We start from the raw sequence: 23,335 nt of genomic DNA on the forward strand, positions 1-23,335 counted from the left end.
CACCTAGGACTCACAAACCACATCATTCTGTGAGCACAGCTGGAGAGATTTAGTGCTCTGTGTGATTTACATCACTTTGCTGACAGGTGATTACTCTTTCTGTGTACACAATATTGTCTCGCTGTTTCATTTTTCCTTCTTTAGTTATACTTGACTAGAGAAACTGCATCCCAGCAGAAGACAGGCAGAACCAAACTCGTTTAACCTTTGCATACTTCCCTTAGAGGCTTTCAAATCACTGGAGGCCATGCTTATCCTCTGACAACCATTTTTTTTTTTTTCAGATAGTAGAAATTTTAAGAAGGTGTAGAATTGCCAGGTGGTGAGTAATTAAGGATCAAGCTGTGAAGAGGTGAAATTTAATTCCACTACCAACTTAATTAGAGGTATTGTAAATGTTGTACACGCATCTATTTGGAAGCCTTGTGTATTAAATTCCTGCATGAGCCAACAAATCTGAAGTTACTTGAATGGATACCTTAGTACTGATAGATACAAGTCACTGCAGTGTCTTAATGCGTATGTTATGCTGAGAATATTAAAAGCATGTCCTTATAGATGCCTATCTATGTTTTGTATGGAACGTTACACATACAGATAAAAGATCTATTCCACCAATTCATCTCAAGGAGAGTCTGGTGAATTTCTACAGTTCTCTGAATTCTCCTCGAGTAATCCTAATTTACTTATCTATTATTAGTTTAATATCACTAACAAAGAGGACAGGATGTGGGAGTTGAGTGTTCAAACACTCGGAATTCATTGTATATGGGAAGAATTTGCATTGCATCACCAAATGTTACAATGAAAAATCTGTTTCTCAATTTTTAAGCTCTGTTGATGCTCTCTTCCTATATGAAAAGAATTTCCTTGCTGTGATTTAAGAGATTCAAAGGTATTTCTCTGAGTTCGGTTTAAGGAAGGGGAAGCAGCTGAATTGTGCATCACAGTTCCTGGATGATTTGGGATCTCAGTGTAGGAGTGATCAACACACGCTTTTATCTGCTCAGATTTCACTCTTTAATATTACCTTTCAGAGCAAAATTTTATGTAATAGGTTTCCTTGGGCAGTGTTGAATACCAGTGTTTGCACAAAACAGCTCCCCACTCAGCCTGCATGTACTCCTACCACTTCTAAACACCCTTGGCTATGAATCTAATGAAAAAAAAGAAAGGCAAGCTTCAGTTTGAAACTCAACTCAAGATCAGCATTTCTCTGTGCATTTCCTTGGTGGTATGAAAAAAAACCTTGTGCTGAAACCCTACCCACAAGCAGTGGGGTTATTGAAGGTCTTCATGGCTCCAGCTAATCTCTTATTAAAAGTGCATGAGGCTTTCAGAAGTGTTTTAAGTGCTGCAACGCATATGGGGTAGTAAACAGTAATGGCAGGGAAAAGCGGTCAAACGAAAGAGTTTATTAAAATAGAAGGAAGTGTGTCCTTCTTTGGGGACTTCAGGAACTGTCTGCATTTTAAGCAGTTTCTTCTTGCTGGTGTAAAAAAAAAAAGGACAGAATGATGGCCAGTTTAGGCTTTCTACAAACTCATCCATTTAGAAACTCCTTTATTCATAATTTAAGTAAGACATTTGTGGAGTAGTCAGCTCATGCAAAATTGCTTTCTTCTCATACCTTTCGTAAATTTTCAATGGGAAAATCTCTTTTTCTTTCCTTTGCGCTCAACCTGGAGTTTCTTGCTCAGAAGCATTGCACTTATTGATGAAACCATTTGTGTCTGCAACAAAAGAACTGCAGTAAACTTCATGTTTTATCTCTCTATCCAAATCTTTCACAGAGATAATACCGAGGGTGTCATGAGAGTGGTTTGAACAGCTTTGAACAATGAACAGCTTTACCATGTGCCAGAAACCAAGGTTTGACTGAGTATAAGGGATCCACTGTGAGTGGAACTGTGTAGAGTCAGGAGTATATATTGGAGGAGTGTTACTGCAGCCGTGGTCAGATCATTTATTCTGGCCACTGTACAAACAGGATGAAGGGAGTTCCAGGGACCCTGGTGACATTCATTCACCACAGGTGATGCAAGTCCCTGCAGCAATAGTTCTTGCTGTGTGCAGCACATAAATTCTTCTTCAAATGGGAGTCATGGAGCCAAAGTGTAAATTAAAGCCTAACAAAATGAAAGTGCAGTTCCAAAATATATCCATTTGTGTGAGGATCGTGGCTGGCAATTTACAGCAATGTTTGATTATGAAATTACTATAGCAACTTCGTTAGTACTACAGAATCACCCTGGTGATTCTTAAACGAGCCTTAGTGTAAAGGGAAATGCATATTCTCACAGCAAAAGAAGGAATGTTTTTGTGGTTAAGACGCTCTATTAGTGCTTTGGAAAGCAGGCTCCCAGGTTTGGTGCAGTCATTCTGTGGAATCCTGGGTTGGAAAGCAGTTTAAGCTCTCTTTACAGAATATTCAGAAGGCTGCTTTGCAGAGGTGTAAGTGCCAGGAACTTGTAGCTTGTTGTGGTCAAAAAGAAGCCAGACAGGTCAACCCTGTTTGATTATGGAGCTCCTGTAGCAGCCTCTGCCATTACACGCTATGGGTTGACTGGATTATTATTGCAGGTGTCCCTATCCAGAAATGCCTGACTCTGGGATCATTTATGCAATTTATCTTGCCATAATCATTATTTTCTAAAATGATGCCCAAGAGGATCCCCTATTACGTCACTTTCAGCTTTATGGTTTCTTTAGAGAGGATTCTGATCCCATCACTGTGTTTGAGGTGCATTACCTGTATCAAAACTGGGACCCTCACTTTGTCCAGTTCTACAATCTCAGACTCCCTTAGTGAGAGCTAAATTTTTTACTACTCAATTCTAGAGATATGCACAAGGGAAATACATGCATGTGACTCAGAATACATTTGTAGGCCAAAAAGTAGGCAACAAGTGAGTTTGCATATCTTGAAGTTTATTATCCTCAGTTTGATACTCTTGAAATGCTTAGCTTTGAAAGTCTTTCAGTTCAAGTTTTGCTTATGATCTTATTCCTGATATTTCCATGAGACAGCTCTTCAAGGATAGCAAGTGATTGTGTTGTACTATTATCCCAGATGTTATTCTGGTGAAAATTCAGAAACTGCTGAATTACTTTTTCATTGATTCAGTATTCAACCAAGCCTTGTATAATTAGATACCTTGTAGGCTTCCTTTGGTTCATAGCATTTGCTTTGGACTCTTGTTATATATCTCTGCAGCCATACAAGTACCCCACAAGTTCATTAATAAGTGAATTTTCTTTCATCTTAGCAGAAAAATTAGGATGGATAGCAAAAGCAAATCTCCCTGGGAGACAGAGCAGTTTGCCTGTTCCTTTACACTCTATCAGCTTCAGTTAACAGCCCCGTGAAGGCATGAGCTGTCTCGATTCCTGGCTGAAGTATGGGCCCCTGGTCAAGAAATAGAGCCAGCAGTAAAAGCAGGTCTTCAACATCAACTCTGGGCAAGATACTTGATTTTGTTCCCTGCAAACTATCTGTGAATGAAGAGGAATTCTCTTGCCTTTTCTCCAACTTGATAGTTGCTGTAACCTCAGCTTGGCAAGATCCATTCCTTGCCTACACTCATGCCTTGTTCATACCCATATCCACCCAATTGCAAGTACTATGCAAAATGATACTAACCTCACTGTAAAATATCTGTGGGCTCACCTACAGATAGCGTCAACCAAACCCCTTGTAGCTTTATTTCACCTTCTTATAACATAGAATCATAGAATCACAGAATAATGGCTTGGGTTGAAAGAGACCTCAAATATCATCTAGTTCCAACATCCCTGTCATGAACTGGTTGCCAACCACTAGATTAAGCACTAGATCAGGTTGTCCAGGGCCCCACTCAGCAACAAACCGTGCTCAGCCAAAAAGTTAAATACATGGGTTTGGTCGTGAAGGCAATGCATGACAAGCAGTTGACAAAGCACTCCTTTATCTCAGCTCTGTGGGCTGCCCCATTCCCAGCAGTGCTGTGCTGTGCTCAGCATGCCAAGGCAGGGCTGCTGCCCACTCCCCCTGAGCCAGACCCAAAATAGCTGTGTCTGCCTGCATCTGGCCGCATGGCTACTGCCCACACGCTCCTCACCCGAGCAATTGGATGCTCACTGCTGATTGCTGTCTTGGCTGCATGTGGGCGTTGTGACATGTTTCTCCACCTCACACTGAGTTTTTCATTTCTGTCTTCTCTAGTTGCTCTCCCTTCAGTCTTTCAAACCCAGTAAGACAGTAATTAATGATAAACTACCAATTACAAATCACCACATTTTGTTTCCAACAATGGTTCTCTTCATTAGATTCACTTTCCAAACGTGATTAAAACAGCGGAATACATACATATACATATATATATATATTTGTATAAGCAATACAAAGTCTGTTTATGTCTCTGAAAAGGAAGTGATTTGTTGCTTGTGAACAGATGCTTCTACTCCTGTCACGTAAATACGTATCTGGGAAGCCACTTCTCCTACCGTGGCTACTTTCTACCACCTTAAAAACATGTTAAACTGTAGGAGTTCAGCTTAAGTGGATATAAACTCTGCATCATAAGGATGAACTCCCTTGATCAGAGTAAAAGACTTAACACCAGTGCTATCTAAGTGATATCTGTATTGAAATGAAAAAGATATCAGAATTGTAACAAAAGCCCAAGCACTACCACAGAAGACTACTGAATTGAAGGCTATTATCATAGTCGGCTTTCCAGTCTCTAAACATTTACTTGTGATGGGACCCTGAGGATTTCTATCAGTCATAACACTCTTTCTCAAGGCTTTCTGAGAAATACAGCATGTGTCAGGAGAAAAATGAGGTCCAGAAGAAGAACTAATTCCTTAAATAATTCAAAAAGCTAAAAGGTAGAGAGAAAAAAATGATTGCTATTAAAGGTTTATTGAACACTGAGGTGAACAGAATAACACTGCAAGATGCTATTCATAATGTTCAGCCTACTTCACTCTATTTGCCACCATTAATAAATACAGTAGCATTGTAGTAATGAAAAGGGAGTCCCAAATCAAGATAATTTTCCTCCTAATCCTAAAAACAGCACAGTAGTAAGCCTTCAGGAGAAATGAATTCTGAAAGAGAAATTATTCATTAGAAAGTTTGGGGGTGAAAAAGGAGCAGGGTGGGGGAATATAAAGGGAAAAGTACAATAAACTGTATGTCCACATGCATTGCTGGGAAATAAAATGCCACAGTTATATGATGTCTGATGATGCTCGGAGTTATTACCCCTGGAGTAATGTTCCTGTGTTATCCACACTGCACCTCACTGGGAGCACATCATGCCCCCACGTCTGCATGTCCTGTATGTCTGCCCATGACCACTGCCATGAAAACTGAGGGGGCCATTTTGAGGCTTTTGAGAACCTTGGTGGGATGCTGCAGAAGATCCAGGCAGTTGAGGGTGAGCAGTGTTGGCAGACAGACTTCCCATGGAGTCACGATCTTAGGATCTTAGGCTGAAGTATTTGAGCTTTCTCCATGCTTTCTTTTACAAAGCAAACACTTTTCAGGTGATGTTAGCCTGTGGAAATGCTTATAGAGACCCTGATGTTCCTGCTCAGGCTGAGCTCCTGATCTTACCCTGTTCAAATGCTGAGGTGTCACTGACTCACAAACATTTTCTTACAACCACAATATCAGAAAAACTGCCAGCTGAATCTGTCTTCAGGTTATTGAGGATGAAATTCGGGTATTACCAAATAAGTTAATGACAGGACATATACATCCCAATATTTCTTTTAATTTTTGGAGCATATTAAGGGAGCAAGATTAAATTCTGTGATACTTTGAAAAACCCAGTGATTAGAGAATTTCCTTATAAGTTTGAGTCTGAGTTTCAGGCTTCCTTTGCTCTTCAACAAAACAACTGTTTTTAACTGTGTTTTATTTGCTTTGAATTTTGACATCCGTATTAAATAGAGTCTTCTAAATGTAATGCCAAGTAAATGAAGTATCTTATCTGGGACTATGTGATATTTTATACTGTGTTTGTGTAAAACTGAATTTCATTGAGCACTCTGTAATTTCCATATCATCGTGTTGCTTACATTGTTTTCAGTATAGAATCTGATCTGCAAAATGTTGGTGCTGTGAGAAGAAGAAACTTGCTTTTGAAACAAAACAGAGAAAAGGAAATATAAAGATAAAGGGGAAAATGGGAGGAGGGGAGAAGAGGGAAAGGGAAAGGGAGGGGAGGGGAAAGAAAGGGAAAGGGAGAGGAGGGGATACGGTGGGAGGAGAGGGGAGAGGAGAGGAGAGGAGAGGAGAGGAGAGGAGAGGAGAGGAGATGTCCAACTGTTCTATGAAATGAATTAAATTGCCATGTATTTATGGTAACATTTACTCTAGTACCTATACGTAACCCAGTTAGAACAACTCAAACATTGACAAATACAAGGAGGAACAATGTACGTGAATGCATGATATAGCACGTAGAAGTGTCTGAGCTAAGTGCTCTGGTTTTGATATGAGGAAGGATAAGATAAAATGAAAATCAACAAGGCAATATACTATATTTAAATTTAGATCCCAAGCCACTTTACACGTCTTTACCTAGCAAGGAATTCTGTGGTTAATACTAATGAGTTAAAATTGATTTGTAGACATCTGGAAGCAATGCTTATCTGTACTGATGTGTTCTGTCATACACGTAATTTTTAATTTTTTTTTTTTTTGGTAAATTCATCCTAGGAAGAAAAAAATCCCTTTATTAGAGAATTATTCCCTAAAAAGGTTTCAGGCAGATCTTCAATAATGTTCTGTCCCGAATTTATTTTTTATGCGAAGAATTAGAGAATTCAGATACTTTGAAGGCTCTCATTCGCCTCTTAGTCACCTCTCCTGAGATGCGTACTGAATAGCAATGGAATAAAAGTCACCGTGTTTAGTATTTTTTTAGCCACTGCCTTGAGCTTGTAGGATCTGTAAAATAACAGCAGGAATATTTTCAGCTGAATAACTGACAAGGGGCTACTTACGGATCTACCTCTGAAGGTTTTTGCACATTAAAAGTTCAGAAGGTAAAATTTCTCAAGTGCGTGGGATGATTCCTTGTGTGTCTTTGTCTTTGAGGGGCTTTAACATAGCAATGGGCTCTGCTTTTGCACAGCATTCTTAGTTCTTCTGCTAAAGAAAGGACTAGGGAGATAAAAGCTTGTGCAGTGATGAGACGTGACAACCTCTGTGTGACCTGTCTGGACTGCACAAGGCTGGGGCTGTGCAGATGACGTTTCCATGAATGTACATCAGAATAGGGCTCTCTGAAAAGAGGATCCTTCACAGTGTTTCTTACGCTGTGGGAAAGCTTAAGACAAGCCACATCCTTTGGGGTTTTCAGAGCCTCCAGACCAGAGTGGTGAAATGTGACATCCTTTTAGCATATTCTAAAAATAATAATTAGAATGAGCTGGTGTCACTGGTCCAGCCCAGCAAAAGATGCTCCTCCCCTGTCTCATCGTGCCCTTTGAGTCTCTGCTCTGTGCAGTGACCCAGACAGTGGTGCTGGAGGGGACCTCTTCTTCAGAAACAAAACTCCCTCCCCTTTTTTATCTTCTCAAGGAGCTGCAGCTGAACTGAATCCAAAGCTTCTCCTCCTCTTTGCTGCTGCAAGGTGTGAGCAGTTGAAAACTCTATCCAGGTACTAAATATAGAACAAGGCATCTTCTGAGGGACTGGCTGTCAAAGAGCTGCAAGCATCTGCCTACTCTCTTCCCCTCTATTTTTGTCTGTGTCTGTAGAACGAAGAGGGCATCAGGCATGTTTACCACTCCAGAATGCTCAGTATGACGTAGCCTTTCTGCATGAATGGTAGCAGGACATTTCACAGTTACAAAAACTCAAAAATTCAGGAGATGTGCAGGATGGGAGCAAGACACTGTTCACAGTAATGCAGCCTATGTAAAGCAAAGCTACCAAGCTTCATAGCTTTCACAGAAATCCTCCAGTATGCTACCAACAAATTGCTTGATATTTCTTAAGCTGCCTTTCAGCAGCAGAGTACATCAGACAAGTTATGCTCTTCTTTGCTAATGTGGATTTCAGTATCTGGCCATGCTGTTGCAGTTCCAGACTTTTCCACCATTTTTAAATGATTGAACTGCTAGAATTCCCAGATCCTTCCTGTCATGTACTCCTTTACTTAAAAAAAAATGAAAGGAGGGAAGGAAGGAGAGAGAGAGGCAGGAAGGGAGGGAAGAAAGAAGGGAGGAAGGGAAGGAAGGAAAGCAGATTTTAAGGCTAAGATTTCACTATCATGACCACCTAGTCTGTTGTCCTGCATAGCACAAATTAAAACTTCTTTCCTGGTGATTTCAGATTTGCACAAACTTTTCTGATTCAATAAAGGCACAGTTTTACATGGAATATCTCAAATGAAGAGGAGTTATCTCTATCACTGGCTATGTTATTCCAATGTTTTTTTACTTTAAAACATTGACTAAAACATCCAGATATTTGCTTTTCTCCTGATATCTGCTTTTCCCCTGCTAGATTAAAAAATTATTTGCAGTGAGATTGTGAAACGTAACTTCTCCAGTTCATACCCTCCCTTTTTTGTCTCCATGTGGACATCTTCCTGCACTGCATTTCCTTTTTTTCTCCCATTAGCCAAAACCATTGCATCTGCCTAGATGTGAAATCCGTATGTGCAGAGATGAGGGGTGCAATGAGCTCTTCTTTCCAAATCAGCACTCATCAGCATCATGGATAAGCAGTGCGAGAGGCTCCAGAGATGATCTCAAGCGTGCCGTGAGAGGACACACAGAGCTCTCACCCTTCCAGGAAACCTGTTCAAGAGGTGTCCTTCAGGTGCATTGGGCACAATACGCAATAGTGGTTGCAGCTACAATCCTTCTGGAGTTCGTTTCCTTTGGAAGGAATAGAATGTTCAAGCTATGGCAGCCTGAGAGGCTATGCAATCCCTCCAGGGCAGCTGTCCTCCAGTCAGAAGAGATTTGTTTCAAATACAAGTGTTTTTCTTTGAATTAAATGAGCTTCTCTATTGTTAAGATGTAAGATTTTTGGGGGGACAAACGTGCTTTCTTTCTTCCCTTGCTTTAAATACAATCGTTGCAAATCTACTTTCAAGATGCTGATTTCTACGAAGAACTTGCCTGTAGTTTCAGTGCTATGCAACTTAAAAAACAGCATCTTAAAAAGAGGCATTCTTACTGAAATGCAAGCTCAAATTAAAATCACATGGAAAGACAAACAAAGGGGGGGTGGAGGGGAGGTGTACAATGTTCTTAAATTATATAGGAAAGTGTCTTTTTACCAGCAGTGCTCCTCTGTGCAACCAATGGTTATAAGCACCTCCAGCCATGCTGCAGTGATTACTTTACCTGTCACTATTCTTGGATTTGCCCTTTTGATTCCCGCACAGCTTCATTAAAGGTTGCTACACTTCTGCAGGTCTACAATCTTTCATTAGAAGCCTCCCAATGCAATGAGCCAGTGGCCTTAATCCACAGAAAGTATTGCTTTGGGGGATAATGATTTTGCTCTGTATTTAGCTCGGTAATTACTCCACCGTATCAAAACTTTTTCACCAGCTTTTTGGCAGTTGATAAAGCTTTTCATTTTCAGCTTTGTTTCTCCTGACTAATTCAACCCGAAACCTTCGCTGTCTCAACTGTAACTTTAGAAATACGATTTTCCAGTTCAAGGAATCAGGCTGAAAACTTTTTCTGCAAAGTCTGCTTTCTACCACTGAATTAATGCTGTGTGATTGGGTTTTGAATCCCTATGCGTTAAAAAAAATAAATAAATAAAAAATAAAAAAGGTGAAATAATTATTTACTCAGGAACTAAAAATAAGACAGCATGGGAAAGCACTGCCAATTGCCACCAGTGACAGAGGTGCTCCTTTTTCTGCAGGGTGGCTTTCACAGGATAAACCACACATAAACAAGAATTGTTAAGAGATCAGAGCCCCCGGACATGGGGATTATCTGAAGTTCAGTTTAATCTAAAAGCCTTACAAATCAGCAAATATCCCTCACGCAAACAGATGAGCGTCATAATCTATATGAATTCTACTGTTGTTTGTTTTCTTTTTTTGCCATTCTTCAATTTTCCTTTTCTTAAGGTAAATCTTAATATGTATGTTGATCTGATCATCACATTCCCTCAGTGGCTGTATATATAGGATTTTAATAGGGTTTAAAAGAGAGTGAGCTCAGCTCTGGGCAAAATAAATACTCTTATTGTATCCCTAAAACCTCAGATTCCATTATAAGCATGTATTTAGAAAATAAATCTAATATTATTAATGATTATTATATTATATTCTATGGAGTTATATCAGAAGAAGAGCTCATTCTATCACTTCTCCTTTTCTACCCTCCCTAATGAACTCCCTCAGACTATGCATCCCAAATTCTCAGACTGGTCACATCTGCTTTTTTCCTCTTCATTTAATCTTTACAGACTTCAGACTTCAGATACCACTTACTTGGGAGATGATGAAACTCCAAAACATCAACAGATCTAAAGAATTAAAAGATTTCCTTCAAGTTAATTTTTAAATCATCTAAGATGACCTTTCCTTTTTTCATTGCTGTCCTAAATGCAGCAATTTGCCTCCACATTGCCATGCCAGAGCAATAAAAGACAGAAATATGAAAGTCTGCCGTAACGGAGGTTTCACATCAGCTATAGATTCAGTGGAAGCTAAAGAACTGCTTGATGAATTGGTGATCAGATTACACCATAATTCTATCAACACATTTATTCAAGTTGGTTTTGTTCATTTCTAAGGAAATTATAGTGGGTAATTGAACATGATAACTAATCTAGCTATTCTGACATTGTTTTGGGCAAAGTTAAATAGGAAGTGTTGTTTTTATAGTCCTGTGCACAGAAAACAGATTTAGCAAATGCCTCTCTTTGACCTTAATCCTTGAGGTGAAAGTGTCCTGGGGTTCTGGTTGTGTTACACCACTGGTCTGCACCATCATGGACTAAAACTGTTCCAAAAAGCTGCTTTAAATATTAAAAGAATGACACAAATAGAAAATTGCTATGACTCAGAAGCCTTGCAACTTCCTATTCAGAAGCAGCTACATACAAAAGCAATGGCAAATGATCCCTGCAGATAATTTACGGTCCATTTGGTGAGGTAAAAGTGGAGTTTTTCAACAGATGACAGATTTCCTGAGTTTACCAAGCCAAAAATATATTTATCCTATCATCTGAACCAAAAAAAAATCCTAATGTGTGTTACAAAAAAAAAAGAGCAAGAAGACTTTCCGTTAGATCGTAAGTCGGTTAGAATCACAGCTGCTTATACCACAGAGGAGTCTCAAATACTTTCTTTTTTTTTAATAGCATTGTTCTTTTCTAAATTTTTTTTCTTTAAAAAAAAACATTTCATCACTGTTGCAGGATTATAATTCCCTGTAACAGTTTGTATGTTTGGGTGAGTGCCTGACCACTCACTGCGTTCACGAGCTGGATATATGGCATTCCTTGTAAAAGCTTTAAAGAGGTTTGATTGCTACCTTTATGTTGCAAAGCTGTCTATAACCCTGGGGCTTCGTGTAACGTGCTGTCAAAGATCTTTTGCAGTCACTAGACTGATTACAGCAGATTCACTAGTTTTTATCATAGGCCTGATTGCTATTGGTTAGATCTGTTTTCATCCATTTCTCATCATGAGTCCTGGACGTATAGGGAAGAATGCTGGATGTTGCTTAAATGGATTCCCAGTTGTTTAGTGTATTTTATACTCAATATTATCAATTCATATTAAACATTGCTTGGGGAAAGGAATTTGTTTACAACTTCTCCAACTTTATTCTGAGATGCAACATCTGTGATGGCATGCAGGATATCCTGTTTACAATTGTTATCATTGCTGTTGACATTTAATGGTTTATCTTTTATCGTGTACTTCTTCTTTTAACATCACTCCCTTCCTATGTGATGCTCAACGATCACACTGCCAACAAGAACAGGTACATATTTTGGCTTCTCTGTGCCCCTGGTCCTATGTGAAAATAAGCAAATTACAACAAAAGGTTCAATTAAACCCCTTGCAAGATTCTGGGAGCAATTTTCAATTCTTCCAAGTATTTTATACCAAAGATCTCAGCTGCTGTTCCAACTCAGAAATAATGTTTGACTCTTTTCAATATATGTAAAACAAGAGCTGGGATTGCTATATGAGGCAGCAATTTTCTTACAGCCCTTCAGACAGTTGAGCATGACAGCTCCAAAGTGCACTGTCTGATACAGACAGCAGCTCTTCAGCACTCACTTCAGTACTTCCTTCCCAACGTAGAAGCAGTAGAAGCAGCCACAAGTTGTGCTGAAGAGGCTATGCGAATGGGAATCCATTTCTTCTTTCCTTTTTGCTGGTGAAATACATCAGAATTGACATGCATGTGCTACTCTGCTCTAGCACAAACACGTCTTTGTCTCTGCTTCCCGAAACAGTTCTGTCACTGTGCAAAAACAATGCCGTAAATTACTCCATGCTGATTTAATAAAGTGACCTGGCTTGTAGCCCAGCAAAGCAGATGGTGTTATATATTATAGGCTAATGCCCTGAGGGAGGCCCAATAGAGAAAGCTCTTCAGAAAAGAACTCAAAAGAACAAGGGCTGCACTCAGTGCCTGTAGGCACCTTTCTGAGTTGGCAGAATTGATGGAGTCATGACAGAAAGCAATTAAATATTCAATATCATCAAACAACAGTATGTTTGATGAAGAACACCTTTCACCCCAGAAGAACTTGCAGAGCCTGAAGCCCCCAACCTGTAGCAATAAGTTGTGTCCCATGGAGCAGCTCACAGCCACATCAGTGGCCCAGAGTTTCCGCTGTTTCAATACAGCACTGCCTGCTGCTCTCATGAGTTTCTTGATCTGATGTCAGCACCTTTTTTGCACTAATTTAAGAGAGGCAATCAATGGGCCAAGAGAGCCAGGCTGTTCACTGCTACCACCAGCAATTTGTGTTTTAGCATCCTACCAATGAAGGGCTGGAGGGTCTGCGGCTGCCCAAAGTGGGTCAGAACTTCAGTTGTACATCTCATGGAGAAATCAGGAAACATAGGCACTGAGCTTCTGTGACCTCTTCAGTGATTACAATCATAATCCATTGTGTGCTTGTTTGTAACAGATCCATTTCTGTAAGCAGTTGAGTTTAATTGGGCCACAGCTGCTGCTGGCTGAGCACGAGAAAAGCAGGGGGGTGAGGGAAGGGGTTCGTTGTCTCAACAGCTCTCTTTAAAGTAGGATTACATGGTTTGATATCTATTTATCTTATTTCTTTTAACTCATGTACTGCTAATGCAGCAGTAGGCCTTCAAAGCAGGAATTTCTGTATGGGTCTCATTATGTGCATCTTCGTGGAGGTCTGGGAACAGCCACCTCTTCCTACCACATGGCATGAGGCCTCCTCATCAGCTTTGACACAAATCCTCGTCCTCGCCCATTGTGCAGAGCCCTCCCCGGCTTTGAACCACAGATCTATAGGTGCCTATGGATCATTCCCCAGCTAACCTGCTGCTAAGTTCAGAGATCTTTCCTCTTTCTGTTTGATTTTACTCTGTCTGCTGTGGAAGGTTAATGGAGATAGATAATGTCCCACCTAAGAGCTCAAATGCAGAGCAGCAATAAAGGTGAGGATGCCAAGCAAGAGAGGTCAGGCTGAAAGTTTTGACCTCTTCTTGTAATGTGATTACTTTCTCCTCTAAACAGAGAAAGATCTTTCACCTTGTTTCTCTCTTTCCCTACAACTCATGACTGCCTCTCTCAAGATTCACAGCTGCAGCAACCAGTGCCCATGAAGAGTCAGGACATGCATGCAAGTACTCAGAAAATAGTGATAAGGGCATGTTCTCAGCCCTCCTTCAGTGAGGAAATTCTCAGCTCAACTCAAAGTAGTGATGCAGCACTGCAGCAAACAGGCTGCTTTTTGCCTGCTGTCTCACAGGGCATGTATGTAAGCACAAGCATTGCTAAGTAAGCAGAATAAAAAGCCAGAACAGAGCATTGTCCCATCCCATAATATACTACAATGAATTCCAGCCTTTGCAATACTACTCTACAAACTCAGGGTCAGTTCCTATCTGCGATACATTTTGTCCATGCTTAGCCAGCTCTGAGCATCCTCATCCTTCCATTGCGAACTGAACCTAGATTAGGAAGTACAAACTGCAGTGAAGATCACAGTTACTGCTACGTATATGACTCCCCTCTGCAGCAACTCACTCAACAGTGATTTCCTTGCCTTCTATGGCTGATCTGCAGAGAAAGACTCTGCAGGCTTTCTGTAGTGGCAAATCCTTTTCTGTGCTGCTTTTCAGCTGTTGATTTGGTAAGCACAGCCAGAGTGGTGGCATGCCTCTGTAGCTCTGAAATGGCCCTAAGATGTCAGTAAGCCACAGGTGTGAAAAATAACTGCCTGATAAGGTAGGTAATTGCTACAGATTTGTTTGATGATTCATTTGTCAGATACTAAAAATTAATCTGCCGAGATAATTCCCCACAGCAAAGCTGGTGGTTGCTTACTCACACATGGATGCCATTGGGACTGCTCATGGCAGCCTTTGGTGCACATCTAACCTGGAGTCCATATGGTGCCAGGTTAAAATCCAGCCACTTCTCTTACTCTGTGATAAGGCTGGGTGGTGAATACAGAGGCTGCCAATGCACAGTGCCTTCTCCACTGCATCAGCTCCTTTTGCAAGTGGAAGAGGCCTTTGTGTGGCCTTTGAGACCCCAGATGACTCATAGGATGAAATGCAAAAGGTTATATAGGTTGTAGAGCCACCTTCTCTGGAGGTGTTCTTGAAGAGATGTGCTACTGAAGGACATAGTGGGGATGGATTGACGGTTAGACTGGATGACTTAGTGGTCTCTACCAACCTTAATGATTCTATTGCTCTATGTCCATTTTCAGGATGAAGAAGCTGGAGAGCAAAGAGCTCATCCTTGTCTGAATTTCCTTTTGGAGAAGCAGAAGCAGAGGGAGTCCCAAGGGATGAGGACTCCCCACATCCTGTGATGGCCACCAGGAATTTGGGATCAGTTTCATAAAACCTACAGATTGCCAAAGGAGTAATCCAGCCCAGTGTCATGGTAGGAAGTGCTTGAGGAGCTACAAAGGCAGAAAGATAGGAATACTTTGGGGCTGACCCCCAGCAGAAGACCTGAGGGGATGCCCTGACCATGGGGCAGCAAAATGGGGCTGTGTTGGTGAGCTGTCAGGCCAGAAATCAGCATGTAAGCATCTCAGAATGAACTGTCATCCTCCAGCCAGCTCTATTTTAGGTAGGAGAGTAAAGAGATAATCTCAGATATTCGTGGTTTCAGCTAGCATCTCATGCAGGTGCCATTTAAAATAACTGCTGATTTTTTTTCAGTTGAAGTTTGATATAGTACGGAGTTGCAGTGGAAAATGGAGACAATTTTGAATCTACAACAGGCATAAATGCTCAGCATTAGAAATGCCACTGCGAGCACTTCATTTGCTTTTAAGACGGTGTGATACATCACCACGTACAAAAGGAGGAAATAAACATAGTTCAAGGGCTTAATCTGGGAGCAGCTCGATTATTAAAAGATAGTGGTGCTATTATGCCACAAACAACCGTTGGTGTGTCTAAAGGAGACATCTAACTGGCATGATCTGTGTTGAAGACTTCTAAAATAAATCTTATTTAGAGCATATCATAATAGCAGTGGTTTGTAACACAGCATAGCTCTGGTTGCGTGTGTGTGTGTACTCTCATTTCCTTAAGTGTCAATGTTGTACGTAAGGATACAATTTATTTGTTAACACTCATGAATATTTATAAGGAAAATTGCAAATGAATATTTCACAAAGGAAGAGTTGCTCATATTCCTATTAATTAAGGAAAGGAATAATGTTGCCCTCTGAGTGTTTTTTAACATGCTGATACAGGGGAAAGTCAATGCAGCAGGTTTAATTCTGCCCTTGCATACAAAGCCAGTGGGTGGAAAAAATGAGTCCCATTGGGCCAAACAATTACTTTAATGATGTCATATCACATCCAATACAAGTGAGTCAGATAATAGGCCGAGCTCAGATCTCACTGAAGGAGGTGGGGGCAAGGGGAAAGTAGTGAGCCTCTTATTAGTGTTGTATTCAGTGGGTGTAACTGGGGAGGCAGGAGAAGAGAACTGATTCCCACTGAGTCTTTCACCTTAATGTATACCTTCCTGGTACTTTCTTTTCTATGTGCTTCAGGAGGTCATTCTACAGAGCAGCTAAGAATTCTAGAGAATAGCTAAGAAAATTTTAGTTCTCCTGTAATTGAATTACACTAGGGCTACTGATGTTAGTCTCTCTTCTGCCAGTGAAAATGAGTAGTTTTGGCAAAATCTAATGATTTTCGGCAGCTTAAAAATGTGCAAGAGATGAAAATTAATCTTAATATTTTGAAGAAAATTTGAGCTATCATACATTCAACTCAAAGCCACATGTAAGTGTTATGTTTCTTCTCAGTTTGTTTTCACTCAGCCAGGTTCCCTAATCAACGAACTCTCCAGTAAATCATTTCTAATGATTTATGAGTAATAGAAATGAAAGCAGTAATAAAAGCTCTTTAGTCTCTCCTAATCTTTCCTTATAGATTTGAAAGTATTAGTTAGTTCCTTTCAGTTTCTTCTATAGCTGGGGTGCATGCTGGAGCCTCATGGGTCCCTCAGACTGCTCAGTAACAATGGGTAATGCACCACACCATTTTAATTAAGCTTGATGTGCACTGACCTTGAAATCGGATCAAAACGTCTATTTACTGTCCATGTTATAGCTAAATACAACAATTGATTTTCATTAGTTAGAGTGGAAATGCCAGCGAACAGCTCCACGTAATTTCAGTTGGTCCCTGGAGATGGCGGGACCCTTCAGGGAGTGACAGCGTGCTTTATCCTGAGTGGCAAAAGATATTTTAAAATTTCTATTTACCTTTCTTTAGCACAGTGAGGGAAAACTTTGGTCTCTTAATTACCCACATAAGGAATGCTAGTTATATAAATATATAAAAATTAGTGCCTTCCATTTGGACACACAAACTGTTCATGACCACTGAGTTTCTCAGTGGCCCTGTGGGTCTCACCAAAGGCTTTTCTTCAGTTTGCTGTTGGGAAAGTTGAGTCACCAGGTAATTGAATAACTTGTCAAAATCAAATGGAAGGACTGTCATGCTACAGAATGTTGTGGGCTTTTAGTTTTTCCCTTTAACCTGTACAGGCCTCAGACTTCATGGCCAAATATTTCTCTCTGTCACTTTAAATGAGGGTTAAGGGTACTGATGCCTGTGAGAAGCATCAGTTTAAATCTTGGCAAAACAAGATCACAGTCAGCCTTTAATATCCCAGTTCTTTTATATAATACAGGGTAGATTTGTGCAGTCTGCTATCTTCTTCTTAACCTTAGCTGGTGTGTTATAACACCATTCTTTTTTTCAAATGGACAATCCTTGTTTTGACTGGGTGATTTCTTTTCCATTCCTGTTACATGTTGTGTCACACTATATTCTGGAAGAATGGAAGCATATCACAATAAAAACTACCAGGAATAGAAAGTCATAAAGAATTTCTTTTGGTTAAACTCCTGTTGCAGGAGTGGTTACACAGGTGTCAGAGGAGCTAATCTTGATCTATAGCACCAGGAGGAGAAAGGAGACCCAGCGTGAACATAAAAATGCCATCTATCCAAAATTCTCTCACAGAATCTTCTTCATATCCATCCTAAACTTTTGACCTGGCTTTCATCTTTGTTGTAAGTACTCCCTGAAAGCATTATAGATTTATAATATGTATGAAATACTACAGTTCAGAAAATGCTCCCATCTAGCGCAGGTGTTGGTGTAAATCACACGAAGAGTTATGGACAGCTCTGTGTGGGACAAGATAGTCTATAGAGTGTGACAAATAAGAATAGACCTGCCCTCCTGTTGCATGATTCTTTATGCAATATACAAGGGCTGCTCTAAAAGTAATGTCTCCTACTTTGATATGTTGGCCCACAGTATCAGAGGCAGATGATGGTGGAATGGCAGCAGAGGTTGAACCTTCCTACCAGTGTCCCATTACAAGTAGTTGCTATGCGAAGATGGCAGCAGAGGAACAGTCTGACACAATGGCGTCTGACACAGAAGAGGGAATGAACCAAAGATGTGGAACTGAATTCCTCCATGTGGAAAAAAGGCACCCACTGGCATTCACTGATGCTTGCTGAACAATTATGGGACCTAAATGGTGGATGAAGCACAGTATCAATGTCTTCTATTCTTTGTGCTGATTGTTTTCCTTACTTGCCAACACTTAAAAATAAAGGCAATCCACAAGTTTCTTAACTGGCTCCTGCAATGAGGTCCTGTCCTACTTTGGAGGACCTGCATGATGAATATTGCCTGCACATATTAAGAAGGCAGACTCCAAGTCTCTACTCATGAGGTAGTACATAGGGGAAGACTCCCTCATTCTGGGCTAAAGTGGGGTCAATGGAGTCATCTCAGTAGGATGCAATCCTGGCTTGGGAATTTTTTAATCCTCTGTCCTGAGCTGTCAGCTTTAAAATATGATGTTGAATTTGAGCACACAGAATCAAGAAGGGAAAATTTTCTTGAAATGTGACTTTGTCAACTGAGAAAAAGTTTGAAGTCAGTTATCTTCTGGAGGAACATTCAAACCAATGCACCACACACTGCAGGCTCAGGCATCCAGAGACGATGAACATTGGAAGAAAGCTCATAAATCTTCATGTCTACACCAAGGCCAAAGCAATTATCAAAAACTCACAGCAATACAGTAGGAATTCAGCTGTTGAGGTTCTCATAAGAAACATTGCCCTATGGTGGTGTGAGTTCATTTAGAGGCCCAATCTCTTCTGCAGGCATCAGAGGTCAGGGACTTGGATTTGACAGCATGGTATTCTTTTGCTATTACTGATCTGTAATTTCTTTTACATTTACTAATTCTCAGTCTCTCTGATGCGTTTCAAGAGGTAAAGGCCTTAATGATTCATCTTTGCCTAGAGGGAGATACTAGACAGAAACAATAGAACTGCCCCTCCCTCCCATTGGCTTGGTTCACTTTTTCCATAAATTTTCTATTCTTTTTAGTCAGCCAAATTTCTCTAATTTTTGAAATATTAGTATAAGAACATGGCAATTTTTGAGAAGAATAGTTAATGAGACAGATAATTAAGTTCTGAGGAAAATCAATTTTTTTCATGAATAAAGGTCAAGCCAAGCAATTAAATATAAAACTTCCCCTAGGATATTTTCTAAACAAAACTTTAACTTTTGTTTCAAAATGGTCTTTTTTTTTTTTTACTGTTTAGTAAACAAGTAATAAAAAGTGAAATCACTTAAACATGCAAAAAAAGAAATAAAGATATCCTATTACTTGTTCAATCATTACAAAATATTTTGTTAAACAAATGGTTGATGATGCTGCCGTCGGGGCTGTAAAATTGAGGAGAAACTTCAGGAAAGCAGAGCAGTGGATGCTGTGCTTTGCGCTGTTCTTCTGCCCCACAGTGCTGGGTGTGAAATGCTGTCAGTTGTCCTGGGACCCGACCTGGGTTTGTGAGAGCACTGGTTGAACTCCCACCAGAGCTGCTCCAGCGCAGGGGTTGTGCGCTGTTTTGTAGAACATAATTTAAGTTTCAATAGGAACTAATGCTTTCCACACAGTAATTAAACAAGCACTTTGTTTTCTCTCACAGCTTCAAGGCAATTTACTCTCAAGATGCCCAGCCACATCCAGCAGATGTTATTGTGATTAAGTGCTGATCTAGCACCCAGTTGCTGGAGAAGGATACCAGTGTCCTGCATTCACAGCATCATCCTTCCCAACCTTTCCCACTCTGTTCCAACAGTTCATCTTTGTGATTAAGTGCTGATCTAGCTCCCAGTTGCTGGAGACAGAGACCCTGAAGACAAAAAGCTGTTAATGAAGAAATTAGCTCTACAATTGATCCTAGAGCCACGCTTAAGTGCGAACAATAGCTCTGTCTATTGAACTGCCACAGTTGCTGAGTAATTAATAACATCTTTGTATCGCAGGCTATAAAACATCCTGTGGATTTCTGCAGTGCAATCCCATTTTGTCTTGCTGAGTGTATCACTGGCTGCCTAACATCATATCATCCCTCTGGAAGAAGGCTGTCGAGATTATACCTCTACGTGGCCACAGAACCTTTCCCTGAAAAATGTAATAGTAGACAAGGAATACACCTTCTGTGCACTGTTTAGGTAATAAATATATTAATATTTTATGTATATTTTTCATTTTCCACCTTCCCACAGTAGATCACCTGCTTGTCTCTATATTCTTTGGTGAAAGGAGCTATCTCTCTGCTATACTATCTGTGGCCAGGAAGGCCATCCCTGACCTGGTTGGGGACCTCAGAATTATTGAACTGTTCACGCTGAAGGGACCCTTAAAGATCATCTAGCCCAACTCCCCTGCAATAAACAGGGACAACTAAAGCTAGATACACATGTGGAGCTGTTTCAGGAGGATGCCCTAGTTTCCCAGGTCCTCGGCAGCTTTCAGTTTTCCCAACAGCCTGCAGCTTGCTTGTACAGCAGGGAGGAACGTCAGAGGGACGACAGGAAAGCAGAACACATCTCCTTGCAACTTGCCCTTTGACCACACCTAATGAACCTTTTATGTGCTAATAATGCTAAGGACCTAAATAAAGAAAACAAATTAATAAAGGGTTGAAGCCTAGTAGTTAATTACAACATCCAATTATAGATGAGAATCCTCAGCTTTGCTGCAGGTTGCTAATACACACAAAGCTTCGTTTCACCTGTAAGGATATCCCAGATGCGTAGCAATCTGCTCAGCTCCTAAATGAGAGATTCTAGCTTCAAAGATCAATAATGCATAAATGAAGAAACTAAGAATAGAAGCTGAAAGACCAAGCCAACAATGCCTTGAAACCAAACGTGGCCTGATTCCTTGAACTGAAAACCAGATTTCATTTCTCCCCTTGAAGAAGTGCTTTCTTTCCATCTGCCTCCTCATCGCATGTTTCTTGCAGCTGCATGTTTACAGACGCCAAGATGATGCTGCAGTTATGTCAGAACCAGGGCAATTGCATAATCCATCAAATTGAATGCAGACTGTCTGACAGTGACAGCTGCCAGCTAATAATAAGGTTTCCGTCAGAAGCCAAAGAGAATAATCCAGCCTTTATAAGCAGTGGCAATAAGAAAAAGTAAGGCTTAGCTCTGCAAGACTGGGTCACCAATACAGGAGGGAAAAAAAACCAAGCATTTCCCAAAAATAAAACTTTCCTTCTAATATGTGAGTTTAGAGACAGCAGTTCTGACCATCCATTCGCTCTCTCTTTTTCACTTAATAACTTTAATAATCAACAGACATTGACCCACGTGAACTATGTCAACACCCCTGAAGTGCAGTGGAAGACAGAAATCAAGACTGCAAAATAATTGCTCTTTTAAGAGGGATTTTCAGTGCACTTTAATGCACTTTATTGACTTCTAAGATGCACAACTTTATTACTTCCAAGATTCAATTTCCTCTGGTATGTATTTGTGTGAGAGTCATTTATTTGAAAGGAGGGTGGGTATTTGCTTGTGGACATCGAAGTGGGGCTCACTGCTAGAACCTTAGCATCCTTTAGTAAGTGGGTAGATTATTTAACTACTGGAAAAAGAAAGCTGTGACACATGGTTTTATAAATCTCCACCCAAATTTACACATGCAAGCAGTATTTGGAGCACAGGCACACTCCAGCTCCACTGACTTAGAGAATCACTGCATGTGAGCTCAGCCCAAGGAATCATTGATGTGCACACCATTCACAAACAGCTACAGTGAGAGAATCTGATCTAAGTTTATCCACTTTTTATTACTGAACTAAATCTAACTGCCATCCATGGAATTTGAGCATGCAGAGAGATAATTCTAGCTCAGCAGAGTGGTGATCCCTTAATTCTAGCCAGGCTGGGTGTGCAAGCCCATGGATATCAGAGTTTACCTCCACTGCAGCTGAGATGGGCAGCTCAGAAGTTTTAAAGCCTCCAATATGCAATGGTAACTGATATAAAGCTGCCTGGGCATGCACAATGAAATGAACAATTCATTCATTTGGTCAAACAATTTCCTTGAAGCACAGAGGGTGCTGCTCAGCTGGTTGCAAGCAGACGGCATCAGATCTGACCACCTTGGGCACTGCGTGTCGTGTCATTACTCTTGGGTTGCATTACACTTGTACAACTCAGTCTATAATCATTAGGGACCGTGAACCTTTTATTTTACAGGAGCATTTTAAGCATTACATATGTGCTGCAGCTATTTGCTGGAGCACTTCTTGTTGCCTTGTGACTCTTTTGCCATTGGCAAGGATGAAATTTCCCGTTTGACAATCACATGGTGTGCACCATGAGCATTGTTCTTGTCCCTGAAATACAGATGTGAGCCTGCAAAGCCAACCCTGGGGCAGCACCTTTCCAAGCACACATTCTTCTGCACCAACTCCATGCAGTCCTGGAGCTGCTCTCAGAATACCTCAAACTTCTGACAGTGAAGGACCATTTCTACCACAGTGATCGGAGCTTCACAGTGCTCAGCATCAATGACTGGCATCAGGAGAAATGCTGAGAGAAGCACTCAGCATAGTCAGAGAGGCAGAAGAACAGAAAAAGAATACAGTAGCAGAGAAAGGTGGAATCACTTGCTCAGGATCAAGCAGCAGATCAGTAGCAAAGCTCACATTTCTGACTGTTAATTCACAGCACAGGGACTCAGTCTCTTGATGTCCTCATGTTCCAATGCTCAGGAGGGCTGTAATCTTCAGCAGTGAGCACACAGGTGGTTAATTAAAATGCTGGTGCTTTTGCCTTACGATTTAACATTTCTGTACTCTGTCATCTTTATTTTTGTAAGATTAATTTAAAAGATTAAGTAAAGATTCTGAAAGAAAAAAAAACATGCTATTTCAACAAGGTTAGAAGAAATTTTAAATGAGTGTCTATTTTTTCAATTTCTGTTCCAACCTTCAGTATTTCTTTAGATCTTTAGAAGTGTATTCCTCTTTTAATATGTCCATATTAAAGCCTGACAAGGTGTCCTTGAATCTGGCACACATGCAGGTATTTAATAGCAGAGTGAAGATAAACCTGCTCTCCAGATCTTCCCTGTTATTTGTCATGGAATTAAGAAGCGAGCTTGATTACAATGTCATTCAAAATTTAAAATGAAATCTTTGTAACTGATGACACTAATTAGGAGCACCACCTTCAGCGCTGTTGCCTGAAGACAGCCAACATTCAAAAAGAAACGTTTTCAACTAAAA

The 23,335-nt window shown here is 40.5% G+C and overlaps 1 long non-coding RNA gene across 4 annotated transcripts; it reads left to right on the forward strand.

The window, feature by feature from the left end:
• The first annotated feature begins 283 nt into the window (after positions 1-283).
• On the forward strand, positions 284-22,933 carry LOC104913259. Of its 4 annotated transcripts, none has more exons than XR_795250.3 (4): positions 284-386; positions 14,930-15,108; positions 17,618-17,776; positions 19,730-22,933. It is a non-coding gene; the product is annotated as an uncharacterized LOC104913259 (long non-coding RNA). The 4 variants fall into 4 exon arrangements; XR_004161413.1 differs by lacking the exon at positions 19,730-22,933 and adding an exon at positions 18,027-19,276; XR_795249.3 differs by lacking the exon at positions 17,618-17,776.
• The last annotated feature ends 402 nt before the right edge of the window (positions 22,934-23,335 follow it).

This window comes from Meleagris gallopavo, chromosome 15, assembly GCF_000146605.3.
Source record: "Meleagris gallopavo isolate NT-WF06-2002-E0010 breed Aviagen turkey brand Nicholas breeding stock chromosome 15, Turkey_5.1, whole genome shotgun sequence".
Classification (NCBI taxonomy): Eukaryota; Metazoa; Chordata; class Aves; order Galliformes; family Phasianidae; genus Meleagris; species Meleagris gallopavo.